Genomic DNA, 12,660 nt, shown 5'->3' with positions numbered 1-12,660 from the left:
AAGTGCTTGATAAAAAGGAGGTAATTCACATAGTTTTAAAAAACTTAAATCAGTTAAAAACAATGTAGTGTCTAAACCCAGACCAGCTGCCCTCCTCAAGATGCTGCTTGTCAAATCTCTCCAAAGAGCGAAAAAAAGAAAGCAAGAGAAACAGAGCGAAAGAAAGAAAAAAGAAAGAAAGAAAGAAAGAAATAATGGAAAGAAAAAAGAGCAAAAGTAAGAAAGAAAGAGCAAAAGAAAGAAAAAAAGATAAAGAAAAAGGAAGCGAAAGAAAGAACGCGAAAGTAAGAAAGAGTGAAATAAGGAAAGAAAAAGCAAAAGAAAGTAAGAGAAAGAACAAGAAAGAAAAGAAAGACTGGAAAAAAATGAGAATGCAAAATTCCTTTAGGTAGCCACCTCTTGATCTCTCAAGACCTTTTGTTGCCTATGTGGTCAAGGATCCCAGGTGTGTGTATGTGTATGTGTGTGTGTGTGTGTGTGTGTGTGTGTGTGTGTGTGTGTGTGTGTGTGTGTGTGTGTGTGCATGAGTGTACGTGTGGGTTATAGTGTGATCTCCAATGACCCTTGTCTGGTTTAGTTGATCTCACGGTCATTCACCAGAAAAAGAGACGGAGGCTAATGGCCACAGCCAGACATCTTATGTAAACCCAGAGGAAGAACAGAGCTTGAGGAGTTGCAACTAAGCACCATGTATCAGGTACACTGTGATCTGCCAAGCACCTCTGATCATGGAGAGCCCCTGAAACGGGATACGGCATTGTTGGGGTACACGCAGGCACACGCTGAGGAGCATTTCTATCAGATAACAAGTGTCTTTGGGCCTATTGGATTTTCCAACGCTTTGATTGCATTGCCCGCTAAAGGTCATTGCTGGGACCTCTATGTATGGGTGTGTGTGTCTGTGTGTGTGTGTGTGTGTGTGGTAATTTGTGCACATTTTGATCCGCATTCATAACAGCAACAGGCATTAATGCCTGCTTTTGCAGAAAAATCCATCAGCCCTTTTGGCCATGCATGTAATGTGCAATTGAGTGTGTGCACCCATCACATTTTGTAGCCCGGTGCACGACGGGACAGCTGCTTGGCGGCTCTCCTTGTTGTGAATTGCTGCCTCTGTCCCCTTTCTTTTCAGCAGACCTCAGAGAGATACCCAGATGGTAGCCCAGGAAGTCTGATTAGCAGCTTGCTGCTGGTGGTTGAAAGCCTTCTATCTTGAAAGTGAATTTTCTGGCTGTAAAAAAAAAAGAAACTTACATTTCCCACTGACAATATTGTCTCTGTGTATATAGCAGAATATACACCGATCAGCCAGGACATTAAAACCACTTGCCTAATTTTGTGTAGGTCCCCCATGTGCCGTCAAAATAGGTCTGACCCATCGAGGCATGGACTCCACAAGACCTCTGAAGGTGTCCTCTGGTATCTGACACCAAGAAGTTAGCAGCAGATCCTTTAAGTCCTGTAAGATGCGAGGTGGGGCCTTCATGGATCAGACTTCTTTTTCCAGCACATCCCACAGATGCTCAATCAGATTGAGATCTGGGGAATTTGGAGGCCAGAGCAACACCTTGAACTCTGTCATGTTCCCCAAACCATTCATGAAAGATTTTTGCAGTGGAGCTTGGTACATTTATCCTGCTGATAGAGGCCACTGCCATCAGGGAATACCTTTTTCATGAAGGGGTGTACTTACTTGGTCTGCAATGACGTTTAGGTAGGTGGTAGGTGTCAAAGTAACATCCACATGAATGTCAGGACCCAAGGTTTCCCAGCAGAACATTGCCCAGAGCATCACACTGCCTCCACCGGCTTTGCCTTCGGCGGTGGACAGGGGTCATCATGGGCACTCTGACCGGTCTGCAACTACACAGCCCCATACGCAGCAAGCTGTGATGCACTGTGTCCTGACACCTCTCTATCATAGCCAGCAGTAACTTTTTCAGCAAATTTGAGTTACAGTATCTCTTGTGTGGGATCGGACCGGATGGGCTAGCCTTCGCTCCTCACGTGCATCAGTGAGCCTTGGGTGCCCATGACCCTGTTGCCGGTTCACCGGTTGTCCTTCCATGGACCACTTTTGATAGGTACTGACCACTGCAATACCGGGAACACCCCACAAGACCTGCCGTTTTGTAGATGCTCTGACCCAGTCGTCTAGCCATCACAATTTGGCCCTTGTCAAAGTCGTTCAGAGCCTTACGCTTGCCCATTTTTCCTGCTTCCAACACATCAACTTCAAGAACTGACTGTTCACTTGCTGCCTAATATAGCCCACCCCTTGACAGGTGCCACTGTAACGAGATAATCAATTTTATTCACTTACCTGTCAGTGGTTTTGATGTTTTGGCTGATTGGTGTTGAATTTGAATAGGTTTTATGCCCTTCAGTTCAACAAACAGAAGACTTATGGTCTTCTAATTATGTCATTTTGTTTTCTTATACACAAGTTAAAAAACAACCCACCAATGTGTTTGAGATAATATTGTGAGTAATTCGTTGCATCCAACACAGCAGTATTTGGGTTTTGAGTATGTAACAAGTGATGATACCTCTGATGATACCTCAAAACTCGTAATGGATTAGTATCAAGATATTGATTCAAGAAAATTCTTGACATAAGCTGATTTGCATAAGGAGCAGTAGAATGCCTCACCTGATTCGCTTTTCAGTTTCAAAGCCCAATACTAGACTTAATGACTTGAGAAGGATCATTTTTACAGTGCAACTTCCACATCCTTCCTCATTAGTTTAATGGCGACAGGTGCTGGGAGTGTGGGGTGTGTGTCTACATCTGTGCATGGCCGGTTACCACAGTGGATGGTGTCTGTTGGGAAAAACAACATAACACACATGCAACGCTGTGGCCATATGTACACACACACACACACACACACACACACACACACACACACACACACACACACACACACACACACATAATCATCCTTTCTGATTCATGAAAGTTCAGCTCTGCAGACTCTCAAAGTACACACTTTACCTTTTGCTGACTTTGTATTCAAAACACAAACCCAAGCAGTAAAACGTGACGTAAAGGCAGGGAGGGGGTTTGATATCTTTGACACTCTATTTCTAATTCAGTGTGCTCTTCTTATTATGAATAGAAATTGCCTTTGCCATGTCGAAGTCACTATGACTCTGACTCTGACTAACACAAGGGAACAAATTCCCCAAAGCAAACACAGCCGTGATAAAAGATGAAAGAAAATTAGCTCTCTCAGTTTTATAGGCCTTAATCTCCTTTTAATTCTGTTTTTTTCCCCTTTGTCATCACTATGTGTCACTGTGTCATATCTCCATCCACTTTTGAATAAATGTCAAGCAAATAATTACTGTGAAAAAAACATGCTAATTAAGGTGCATTTCCATCAGATCTGTTTAACAGAATAAAACCCTGAACGTAGCCCTACATGTCCATACTTTGACTCCATGACAAAGATGGGCCAGTTTCAACAAATAAACAGCTGATGTGATTCAATTCTATGCACATCTCATTCTTGATTCTGCAGATGTGTTTCCATGGCAACTTATTGCATTTCTTTTCATAGAACGAACACTTAAACCACCTCAAGTGAGTGAAAAAAAAGTTTGTGTGAAGTATCCACGCCTGTCACGCGGGGAGATCAGGGTTCGATTCCCTGATGGGGAGACAACATATTTCCGTGATGGACTGGCGGTCTGGCCAGGGTGTGTCCCCGCTTGCCACCCAATGACTGCTGGGATAGGCTCCAGCATCCCCGCGACCCTGGCAGCAGGATAAGCAGTTTGGATAATGGATGGATGGAATGGATTGCCATTTCCATCAACCTTTTTTTATTCGAAGTGACAAATTTTGCACATAAACATTTGGTTGGAAACATGGTTAATATCTTTTTATCTATATCTGCAATATTTATCTGTCTGCATATCTGTGTGTCTGTGCCATCAATCTATCTGTCGTACCTTTCTCTCACTGACTCTCCATCCCCTCTAAGCTATGTGAGTTTATGCGTCCATCTGTGTATTGGTTTGGTCCTGTTCAGTCATTAAATCTGATTTTGTCATGTGCCAGTGAGGCGATAATCCTCTTGTTGGCATCAGAAGGACTCTGTCTTCTTGACTGTCTTGACTTTCTGGGACAGATCCAGAAAGAGGTTACCCAAACCTCTCAAGATCTACAGAAATTTTGACACGTGTGTTGTATGGCATCAATCTGGTGGGCAAATTGTTCAAAATGTACAATGAGAAATGGTGGGCATGTAAATTATTTTCAACTGCTAAATGTTTCTTAATGAAGGAATGTAGGGATGTTTCTTGAACCCACAGGCAAAAGGAATAAGAAAGAAGAGCCTCTCATAACATAATGCTCCGTTAATATTTAAGGTGAAGTGGCGATCATGATATTATGGACAATACATGACCATTACTGTTGAAATAAATCTTTATATTAGTACTGCCCTGAATCAAACTTTGCTAATTATTTTGCCAGTAAGTGACGGTACTCCTCGGGCTTCTCATATGATTTTAAGTAGTCATTTGTCATTTCATCGGTGATCCATAATTGATCCAAACCCCTGTTTAGATGTAATGAAACTGGTGCCCATGAATGGGACTTGCATCTGACTTGACTTAATGTCTGACTTGACTGCAGACTTGTGTTGCTCATCTTGGTGTTGTTTGCCTTCGGGTCCTCGATAACAGACTGAGTCGGGAGAACCGGGAGGGTGCCAGCCAAGACGGGCTGGCAGGTGAAAATACACCGCATCCAGGCTTTGAATTATGGATCCGTGGTGGGATCTAGCTGGGCTGTAATCAGGGAGATAGCCAAGCAAGTCAAGCTAGCTGCTTTAATGAGCAGAGCAGTAGGTCCCGTTGATTAGGAAACCTATCAACCACAAAAGGTACTGGATAAGGGTGCTTCACTGCACCCTGCTGTTTTTTATAGCATTTAGATAATGACATTGCACTAATTGGTTTCATGTCACCACATAAGCAAGCTGTTGTTTTGACTTTGGCTGATCCTTGTGAGGATATGAATATTTTAATAGCCCCTTTTTTCAGAGTCACAGTGTGTAAATTTACGCTCCGGCCATTTGTTTTGTCAGCCCCCAGGGTCAAATTGAATTGAGTTTTGCCCCACATCCAGATGAGAAGGGACTCCAGCCTGTAAGGTCCATTGTGATTCACGACAGCATGATTAAAATTACTAAAAATGACACCCCGTTTACCGAAGCTGTCGAGCAGGAAATTGCTTTCCGTTTCCCCTCGTGTTGCTCAAATCTGTCAAGCCTGTTGCCTGCTTGAGTCCAAGCTGACATCTCTTTCATTTGGAGCCATGAATTAGTCAGCAGTCAGGGGAAAGATTTCTATGTGCCACCACCAGATAGACTAGCAGAAGCCAATATACTCCCTGTTTGGAAATCTGACCTTGACATCGTTCCACGATTTGTTCTTGTTAGTGTTGAACTTGACTCTGTGTAAAATCCCATTTTCTCTTATATGTTCTTATCTTGTCTGATCTGTGGAGGGTTAAGAGTGAAAATGGTAATCCACTCACTGGGTCTAAATCAATCTATCCATTACCGTCTACCTCTCAGTGTAGGAAGTACACAATGCACTTTTTAGAGAATTGCTGTCACACACCCACACTGGTGCAGCTTTCTGTTGTGAAATGATCATTGCCTATCATGGGAATAAAGCTGACTGCCCACATGGTTGTTAAAAAGGACGAGTTCCCCCCCCCAAAAAACCCAATTGTATCCGGCTAATTACCCAACTTTTCCGAGCCGTCGCAGTAGCTGCTCCACCCCCTCTGCTGATCCGGGGAGGGTTGCAGACTACCACATGCCTCCTCTGATACACGTGGAGTCGCCAGCCGCTTCTTTTCACCTGGCAGTGAGGAGTTTCACCAGGGGGACGTAGCACGTGGGAGGATCACGCTATCCCCCCCCCCCCCCGAACAGGCGCCCCATCCCGACCGACCAGAGGAGATACTAGTGCAGCAACCAGGACACATACCCACATCCGGCTTCCCACTCGCAGACACGGCCAATTGTGTCTGTAGGGACGCCCAACCAAGCCGGAGGTAACGCGGGGAATCGAACCGGTGATCCCCGTGTTGGTAGGCAACGGAATAGACCGCTATGCTACCCAGACGCTAAGGGCGAGTTTTTTGTTTTTCTGTGCAAAGAGGGCGGTAGAAAGATATATTTCAAGAGGTTGAAAGACAGACAACTAAAACAGTCATACTTGTTTGCCCCCTCAGTCTATTTATTGTGTCATTAGTCTCAGTCAATCCTCCGATTATTCATTAACAATGGTGGTTTGTGCACTTTACATAATAATTTCTAAACTGGGTTTGTTACCACCAGTTCAATTATTAGAGTGACATTCTGATTTAGTATCTTATCGGGTGACATGCGTCTGCCGCGTTTACCAATAGTCGTTGGTTGCTGTGCAGCTGTCCACTCGCTCGACACCCATGGAAACAATAATCTCTGACCGGTCATCCTCCCTTTTCAAACTGTTCAGACTGCTCCGCTTAAGTGCATCATGACCGGCTGAGAGAATTTCCCATGGCTGCAGGTTTTAATGTAAAAACACACAGGCCCACACAGACGCTTATCTTAGTGAAGTGCGTGCACACACACACACACAAATATACACATATATAAACATGCACAGCGTGGGAGTGTGCAAGCCTCTACCCTTGTGGTCAGTTATGGCTATGCCCACCCTGCTTGCCCTGACTTGTAGGTTGCAGCTGACAGGATGTTTCAGTTGCTTTGTGTTTATGTGTATTGTGTGTGTGTGTGTGTGTGTGTGTGTGTGTGTGTGTGTGTGTGTGTGTGTGTGTGTGTGTGTGTGTGTGTGTGTGTGTGTGTGCGAAATAGAGATAAAGAGAGAACTTGAAAGATAATGCGTGACGCGTGGGTTTCTTCCTGGTATGCATGGGACCACCATGTTTCTTAACAGTACTTCCTAATGTGTACTACAGGCCGGAGCCACATCAGAGCTATAAAGTTGACACTGATCTATAATTCAACTCCGGACTGTTTGTCTTATAGAAGCATCTCTATTGAACCCAGAAGACTGCCTCGTCTGAATGCCACCTCTGTTGGCAGCTTCCTTGAAAACTAAGAGGTCCTCTGTAGGCTTGATATTGCATTACCAGCATGCATTTACAGTATGCTGCGTGTATACCATGCAAAGTGCCCACGTGTGTAGCCCAATACTTCAGCATTGTTTTACTATGCCACTGAGCAAGCCTTCACCATTGTAGACACCCTGCTCTCAGTCTTATAAGGCGACTTAAGAAAATTAGTGGTGCATAATCTCTCCAAATAGCAGCTGTTGTGTAGGTGTTTGAGGGTGGGGCTAATGTAGACACTGTAACTTAAGTAACACAGGTGACAGATGGGACTAGAGGTGTTATCAACACTCCTAATGATTTTCCTAAATGTGTGTGGCCACTCATGCGTATGCACACACCCAGAAACACTAAAAGATACCTATTGTAGTATGCACAGCCCAAGCAACTATGTAAGAAAATACTGGTGCGTGCTAATGAAAGTAGAAGCTGCTTTCTCAAGGAACACCCAGTACACACACACACACACACACACACACACACACACACACACACACACACACACACACACACACACACACTCACACACACACACACACACTGTACATGCCAGGCATTACCCTGCCATGGTGCTTGCCTACTGTACTGCAGCAAGCCACTTGAGGTACATTAAGATCATGGTCAACCATGTTTTTTCTTTGTCTGTCTGTCTGACTTTCCACCTGTCTGTCTGTCTGTCCCCTTGGCTCCTTAAGACAAACTCAAAGTGACTTGAAACTAATGATAATTAGGTAATGCAGGCTCTGCCGAGCCGCAGCCCGACGCACAGGACACCGAGAGCAGAATCTGTCTCGATCATCATGTCTATACTGTGAAATACAAGCTGGACTCGCACGTCATTGCAGCTGGAATGTGCACAGAGGAAAGACAGAAGAGGAGCGGGAAGTGACGAGGAGGAAGAGGGGGAGAGTATCTGTTGCAGTGTCAACAGCTGTCCTCTCAGCTTCTTGTCCTCACCTGCTCTCCATCCCTCTCCAACACAATGATGCCTTCTCTTCTCCGTCTAGGAAAGAAAGAACTGTTCTGTACCCCCCCCAAAAAAAAAACAACGATGAAAAGAATAATCTCTGATGAAAGGATAAATACGCAGGAAAGAGCAGGACGGGGGTCGAGCAAGCCGCCCCCCGACCGCACCTCTTCATTCATCCCTCATTTTCCTCCCTCCCCTGTACTCCGTCACCCTATCCTCCCTTCTGTTTGTTGATTGCATCCCCTGCAGTCGTACTCCCCCTCCACCTCCAACCTCTTTCTATAATTTTTTGAGTGTATTAAAAGTCAGATCTCGCCTCTTGAATTTCAATAAAGGGGCTTCAAAGTGAGCGGCTCAGTGGTTGAGGGGGCTATCAAACAAGCCGACTGCTGTTGTGTAATAGACCTCAGAAGACTCTGCACTGGTGAACAGAGCTGAGCAGTTTATACCCTGGTGAATGCCCAGAGGCCCATGTAGTAGTATTCTGTGGCCCAGGGATCTTGAGTTGTGCTATAAGAGTTGCCTTTGCTCACTTATTTTACAGCTGTAAACTATTTACCAGTTAAATTCTCACTGGTGGCACAATAGGTGATCCAAGCCCGCCATTTTATGAGGTGAATAACATCCCCCACAGATGCTGACAACCTGTCTAGCCAATTTCGTTCAGTTCAATTTAATGCTTAGTCAACATCATTGCATTTATTTTTTTGACATCGTGCCGTGCCAATTTTGTGCAGAGTTTGGCTGTGAGTAGGTCTTTGAGCAGCTGTGGTTTAATAATAGACAGTTTTGAAAGGCAGTGGGGTTGTAGTTCGTGAAAGGACACACGTCAATCACCAAGCCCTCCGTTCCATTGTGCACGACAAGAATCCATGTTGTTGTTGTTTTTTGTAATGGACATATTTTCATGCACATCCACACAGAAATATCAAGCAATCACATTTCCATATCCATCTCCAAGCTCTGTTTGAAAGTGCTTAATAAAGCCAATCACTCTCTCAGATGTCACGAATAACTTTGTCAAGTAGGTTAGTTGCCAGGTTGTTATTGTTGTAAAGGCAGGAATCACAGAGTTGCAGATGGGCAGACAGTTTGAATGCTTTTCCAGTTGCGTACATACATATAAAGATGAAAATCTCCCTATTACCCTTTTTCGAGGGGTATGTGTCTCTCTCAAGCTCAGGTCCTCCACCAGAGGCCTGGAAGTTTGAGGGTTCTGCGCAGTATCTTAGCTGTTCCTAGGACTGTACTCTTCTGGACAGAGACCTCAGATGTTGTTCCTGGAATCTGATGGAGCCCCTCTCCGAGTTTGGGGGTCACAGCCCCTAGTGATCCTATTACCACTGGGACTACTGTGGATTTCACCTTCCACATCCGATCTAGTTCTTCCCTCAGCCCTTGGTATTTCTCTAGCTTCTCATGCTCTTTCTTCCTGATGTTGCCATCGCTTTGGATTGCTACATCAATCGCCATTGCTGTCTTCTGTTCCTTGTCGACCACCACAATGTCTGGTTGGTTAGCCAGCACCTGCTTGTCAGTCTGGAACTTAAAGTCCCACAGGATCTTAGCTCTGCCATTCTCAACCACCTTCCCCCCGCCCCTTTTCTACCTAATTATACTTGGCCATTTACCCTATTTTCCGAGCCATCCCGGTCGCTGCTCCAACCCCTCTGCCGATCCAAGGAGGGCTGCAGACTACCACATGCCTCCTCTGATACATGTGGAGTCGCCAGCCGCTTCTTTCCACCTGACAGTGAGGAGTTTCGCCAGGGGGACGCTATAGCATGAAACAGGCTTGTACTGTTTCATAGAGAATTTACTTGACTAACTGGATTTTATATATATATATATATACATATATATATATATATAAGGGGGAAGACAGAAGGACACACACACACACACACACACACACACACACACACACACACACACACACACACACACACATATATATACACAGGATGTTGCAATGAAACCGTCAATGTAGAAAAAAGAGTTCAACAATTCAGGAGCAACGATATATTTTTTTATGATTAAAAAAAAAACATATGTGTATATATACACTACCGTTCAAAAGTTTGGGATCACCCAAACAATTTCGTGTTTTCCATGAAAAGTCACACTTATTCACCACCATATGTTGTGAAATGAATAGAAAATAGAGTCAAGACATTGACAAGGTTAGAAATAATGATTTGTATTTGAAATAAGATTTTTTTTTACATCAAACTTTGCTTTCGTCAAAGAATCCTCCATTTGCAGCAATTACAGCATTGCAGACCTTTGGCATTCTAGCTGTTAATTTGTTGAGGTAATCTGGAGAAATTGCACCCCACGCTTCCAGAAGCAGCTCCCACAAGTTGGATTGGTTGGATGGGCACTTCTTTGAGCAGATTGAGTTTCTGGAGCATCACATTTGTGGGGTCAATTAAACGCTCAAAATGGCCAGAAAAAGAGAACTTTCATCTGAAACTCGACAGTCTATTCTTGTTCTTAGAAATGAAGGCTATTCCATGCGAGAAATTGCTAAGAAATTGAAGATTTCCTACACCGGTGTGTACTACTCCCTTCAGAGGACAGCACAAACAGGCTCTAACAGGTACTATTTAATGAAGATGCCAGTTGGGGACCTGTGAGGCGTCTGTTTCTCAAACTAGAGACTCTAATGTACTTATCTTCTTGCTCAGTTGTGCAACGCGGCCTCCCACTTCTTTTTCTACTCTGGTTAGAGCCTGTTTGTGCTGTCCTCTGAAGGGAGTAGTACACACCGGTGTAGGAAATCTTCAATTTCTTAGCAATTTCTCGCATGGAATAGCCTTCATTTCTAAGAACAAGAATAGACTGTCGAGTTTCAGATGAAAGTTCTCTTTTTCTGGCCATTTTGAGCGTTTAATTGACCCCACAAATGTGATGCTCCAGAAACTCAATCTGCTCAAAGAAGTGCCCATCCAACCAATCCAACTTGTGGGAGCTGCTTCTGGAAGCGTGGGGTGCAATTTCTCCAGATTACCTCAACAAATTAACAGCTAGAATGCCAAAGGTCTGCAATGCTGTAATTGCTGCAAATGGAGGATTCTTTGACGAAAGCAAAGTTTGATGTAAAAAAAATCTTATTTCAAATACAAATCATTATTTCTAACCTTGTCAATGTCTTGACTCTATTTTCTATTCATTTCACAACATATGGTGGTGAATAAGTGTGACTTTTCATGGAAAACACAAAATTGTTTGGGTGATCCCAAACTTTTGAACGGTAGTGTATATATATATAGATATATATATATATATTATTGTGGTACTTGAAAGTTTGTGAACACTTTAGAAATATGACCGAAAATATCATCAGATTTTCACACAAGTCCTAAAAGTAGATAAAGAGAACCCAGTTAAACAAATTAGACAAAAATATTATACTTGGTCATTTATTTATTGAGGTAATTATCCAATATCACATATCTGTGAGTGGCAAAAGTATGTGAACTTTTGCTTTCTGTATCTGCTGTGACCCCCCCCCCCCCTTGTGCAGCAATTACTGCAACTAAACATTTCTGGTAACGTTTCTGGTAACTGTTGATCAGTCCTGCACATTGGCTTGGAGGAATTTTAGCCCATTCCTCCGTACAGAACAGCTTCAACTCTGGGATGTTGGTTGGCTTCCTCACATGAACTGCTCGCTTCAGGTCCTTCCACAACATTTCGATTGGATTAAGGTCAGGACTTTGACTTGGCCATTCCAAAACATTAACTTTATTCTTCTTTAACCATTCTTTGGTAGAACGTCTTGTGTGCTTAGGGTCGTTGTCTTGCTGCATGACCCACGTTCTCTTGAGATTCAGTTCATGGACAGATATCCTGACATTTTCCTTAAGAATTCGCTGGTATAATTCAGAATTCATTGTTCCATCAATGATGGCAAGTCGTCCTGGCCCAGATGCAGCAAAACAGGCCCAAACCATGATACTACCACCACCATGTTTCACAGATGGATAAGGTTCTTATGCATGAATGCAGTGTTTTCCTTTCTCCAAACATGACGTTTCTCATTTAAACCAAAAAGTTCTATTTTGGTCTCATCCGCCCACAAAACATGTTCCCAATAGCCTTCTGGCTTGTCCATGTGATCTTTAGCAAACTGCAGACAGGCAGCAAAGTTCTTCTTGGAGAGCAGTGGCTTTCTGCTTGCAACCCTGCCATGCACACCATTGTTGTTCAGTGTTCTCCTGATGGTGGACTCATGAACATTAACATTAGCCAGTGTGAGCGAGGCCTTTAGTTGCTTAGAAGCTACCCTGGGTTCCTTTGTGACCTGGCTGACTATTACACACCTTGCTCTTGGAGTGATCTGTGATGGTCGACCACTCCTGGGGAGGGTAACAATGGTCTTGAATTTCCTCCATTTGTAGACAATCTGTCTGACTGTAGATTGGTGGAGTCCAAACTCTTCAGAGATGGTTTTGTAACCTTTTCCGTAATAAAATAGAAAAAAAAACAACAACAAACAAAAAAAACACACACACATAAAAAAATCACACTGACATGT

The 12,660-nt window shown here is 43.7% G+C and overlaps 1 protein-coding gene across 1 annotated transcript in view; it reads left to right on the top strand.

Moving 5' to 3' along the window:
• kif19 (kinesin family member 19) overlaps positions 1 to 12,660 on the top strand; it is a 67,955-nt gene that overhangs the window by 35,902 nt on the left and 19,393 nt on the right. The window lies entirely within an intron of this gene.

Source organism: Lampris incognitus, chromosome 17, assembly GCF_029633865.1.
Source record: "Lampris incognitus isolate fLamInc1 chromosome 17, fLamInc1.hap2, whole genome shotgun sequence".
Classification (NCBI taxonomy): Eukaryota; Metazoa; Chordata; class Actinopteri; order Lampriformes; family Lampridae; genus Lampris; species Lampris incognitus.
Note: the sequence above shows the minus strand (reverse complement) of the source record. Positions and strands in the feature narration are given on the sequence as shown.